This window comes from Ascaphus truei, chromosome 3 (assembly GCF_040206685.1).
Source record: "Ascaphus truei isolate aAscTru1 chromosome 3, aAscTru1.hap1, whole genome shotgun sequence".
Classification (NCBI taxonomy): domain Eukaryota; kingdom Metazoa; phylum Chordata; class Amphibia; order Anura; family Ascaphidae; genus Ascaphus; species Ascaphus truei.
Genome location: NC_134485.1, coordinates 374,339,761 through 374,343,656, shown reverse-complemented (window position 1 = coordinate 374,343,656; position 3,896 = coordinate 374,339,761).

The following is a 3,896-nucleotide window of genomic DNA, read 5'->3' as shown; positions in this document are numbered from 1 at the left end:
ATATAAGACAAAGAGGGACAGTGCGGGCTCCATAGTGTAAATAGTTAAGGCTTTATTAATCACAAGCTAAAATCAGTTCACTCACAGCATTGAGGTAGGACACGCGCATTGAACAAGAACACCCGTCATCCGTAGTATCTCCGTCTGTCAGGAACTGAAGACTTGTGGCTGCATACGTGTAAGTCTCTTCCTACAGCTGGGCACCTCCGTGATGTGCGTCCACTCAACGGCCCCCCGGCTGAAGCTGCACACGATTACAAGGTTCCGCAGAGGATCTGATGAAGTCGCCGTTCTATTTGCGCCGAAACGCATAAGGGCGCTATTGGCAACACTAAGCATCCGGTTCACTGAGCTTCTGTTGAATCGGATGGGAACTTTTGTGCTGCGGAACCAAGTAATCGTGTGCTGTTCAGCCGGGGGGCCGTTGAGTGGACGCACATCATGAAGGTACCCGGCTGTAGGAAGAGACTTACACATATGCAGCCACTAGACTTCAGTTCCTGACTGACAGAGATACTACGGATGACGGGTGTTTTTGTTCGATGCGCATGTCCTACCTCAATGCTGTGAGTGAACTGATTTTAGCTTGTGATTAATAAAGCCTTATCTATTTACACTATGGAGCCCGCGCTGTCCCTCTTTGTCTTGTAGAGGAATCGTGGAAGGTGGTTGTTTCCTGTGGATAGCTGCTCGGGTGTTCCAGTGTTTTTATTATTTTTAAGGTTTTATTTATTTTATTTCATTTATTCTTTTGGCTTTCCCTTCCTTGTGTTTTTTTTTTTCATTTCGTTTCCCTATTCCCATTCTTGCTCCTCTTTCCTTGTCTTATACGTTGTTTGTTTGTGTGTCTGTTTTGTCTTGCAATTGCTCTGTATTTAGGTCACTAGCCACTGCATCTCTGGGTATCCAGTTAGTTAACATTAACCTCTTCAATACTTATCATACTGGTGCTGTGATTTATATGTGTGTGTGTGTGTGTGTGTGTGTGTGTGTGTGTGTGTGTGTGTGTGTGTGTGTTTGTGAATAGATTGTTTTTTTTATTATATAATAAATGATTAACTTTCAAACAGACATGTGAGAATAAATAATGTATCAAACATAACATGTGGCAACTTTGATAAATATATACATATCTATAACACACACCCACCCACACATATACATAGTACACACACACACAACACACACACACCACACACATATATATATATATATATATATATATATACAGTGCTCGACAAATAATGATAACAAGTCGCCCGTTGCGAGTGGATTTAGGCAGCTGGCGACCCGTGCTGCAGCTCAATGGAATTCCCCTGCTCGTGCCAATTTTTTTTTTTTTTTTAAATAAATAAATAAAATAAATCCCCCTCCCTGATTGGGTTAAAAAAAAAAGTTAAAAAAAATGGCGGCAAATTCCTGTGGTCTGGTCCCGGCGCGCGTGCACAGGGCAAGCAGAGTGTCCTGCCATTTGCGCTGCCTGTTCCCCCCAGCAACCCAGAATCCCCCGCACCCTCACCCCCCCCTCCCCCGCTCCCCACGTGGGACTGAGGGGGAAGCCCAAAACAAGCGCCGCGCGCAATTTAGCCCCCTCCGCTCCCTCCCCCCTCCGCTCCCTACGTGGGACGGAGGGGGAAGCCCAAAGCAAGCCCCGCACGCAACCCACGTGGAAACGGAGGGGGAAGCGCCAACCCAGCTTCCCCCGTGCGCGCCTCCTGCGCATGATCTCCCCCTAATCATCTGCCCCCGATCCCATCTTGGTGTTCGGGGAGCGTGCTTCGGGGGGGGGAGGGGACCTGCTGCCGTGCGGAGGGGCCTGCTGCCTTAAGGAGGGGCCTGCTTGCCGTGCGGAGGGGGCCTGCTGCCTTAAGGAGGGACCTGCTGCCGTGCGGAGGGGCCTGCTGCCTTAAGGAGGGACCTGCTGCCGTGCGGAGGGGCCTGCTGCCTTAAGGAGGGACCTGCTGCCGTGCGGAGGGGCCTGCTGCCTTAAGGAGGGACCTGCTGCCGTGCGGAGGGGGCCTGCTGCCCTTAAGGAGGGGCCTGCTGGCCGTGGCGGAGGGGGCCTGCTGCCTTAAGGAGGGGGCCTGCTGGCCGTGCGGAGGGGCCTGCTGCCGTGCGGAGGGGCCTGCTGCCGCGTGCGACCCGGTGAGTGTGTGTGTGTGTGTGTGTGTGTGTGTGTGTGTGTGTGTGTGTGCCAGAGTGAGTGTCTGTGTCTGTCTGTGAGTGAGTGTCTGTGTGTGCGTGTGTGGTGTGTGTGTGTGTGTGTGTGTGTGTGTGTGTGTGTGTGTGTGTGTGTCAGAGTGAGTGTGTGTCTCAGTGTTCTGAGTGAGTGTGTCTCTGAGTGAGTGTGTCCTCTGAGCGTGTCTCTGCATGAGTGTGTCCTGTGTGTGTGTGTCTGTGTGTGTGTGTCTGTGTGTGTGTGTGTGTGTCTGAGTGAGTGTGTCTCTGAGTGAGTGTGTCTCTGAGTGAGTGTGTCCTCTGCGTGTGTGTCTCTGAGTGAGTGTGTCTGAGTGTGCCTGTGTGTGTGTCTCTGCGTGAGTGTGTCTCTCTGCGTGAGTGTGTCTCTGCGTGAGTGTGTCTCTGCGTGTGAGTGAGTGTGCCTGTTGTGTGTGTGTGTCTGTGTGTGTGTGTGTGTGTGTGTCTCTGAGTGTTCTGAGTGAGTGTGTCTCTGAGTGAGTGTGTCCTCTGAGTGAGTGTGTCTCTGCATGAGTGTCTCTGCGTGAGTGTGTGCCTGTGTGTGTGTGTGCCTGTGTGTGTGTGTGTCTGTGTGTGTGTGTGTGTGTGTGTGTGTGTCAGAGTGTGAGTGTGTGTCTCTGAGTGTCTTGAGTGAGTGTGTCTCTGAGTGAGTGTGTGTCTCTGAGTGAGTGTGTCTCTGAGTGAGTGTGTCTCTGAGTGAGTGTGTTCTCTGCGTGTGTGTCTCTGCGTGTGTGTGTCTGAGTGTGCCTGTGTGTGTGCCTGAGTGAGTGTGTGTCTCTGCGTGAGTGTGTCTCTGCGTGAGTGTGTCTCTGCGCGAGTGTGTCCTCTGCGTGAGTGTGTCCTCTGCGTGAGTGTGTCTCTGCGTGAGTGTGTCTCTGCGTGTCTGTGTCTCTGCGTGTCTGTGTCTCTGCGTGTCTGTGTCTCTGCGTGTCTGTGAGTGTGTGTGTCAGTGAGTGTCACCCTCTCCCTGTGTCGCCCTCGCCTTCTCCCTGTGTCGCCCTCGCCTTCTCCCTGTGTCGCCCCTCGCCCTCGCATTCTCGCCCTCGCACTCTCTCTGTCTTTGTCTCACATTCTCTCTCTGTCTCTCTTTTTCTGTGTGTCCTCTCTTTTTCTGTGTGTCTCTCTTTTTCTGTGTGTCTCTCTTTTTTCTGTGTGTCCTCTCTTTTTCTGTGTGTCTCTCTTTTTCTGTGTGTCTCTCTTTTTCTGTGTGTCTCTCTTTTTCTGTGTCTCTCTCTCTCTGGCTCTCTGGCCGAGTCCATAGAAGGACAGGCCGCGCTGAGCCGTGCGGACGCTCCGTGCTGAGCCCCTGCATACTCAATGAGGATGCCTTGAGAGGGGGGCTCACAGTGAGCGTCCGCAGGCGTGCTGAGGCGCTGGATTTTTCAGCCGACAGCAAAAACTGTTTTTTCAGAGCACTGTCGGCTGAAAAAACATCCAATCAGCGCGGGAGCAGCGTCAACGTCACGGCGCCAATGACGTTGACATCGGTGCGTCGCGGGGGATTGGGCCCCAGCGACGTCACTGCCCCGCCTCCCCGTCAGTCCTCCCCCCGTCTCCCGATCGCGCCCGCTGGCTCGCCTGCATGGGCATGAAATCGCGCAGATTTCAGCAGGCGAGCCTCAGCGTCCAGCGCGGTTCCGAACTGCTCACCCCTCCTATGGCCCCAGCCTTAGTCTCTCTCTCTCCGTCTCTCTCTATCC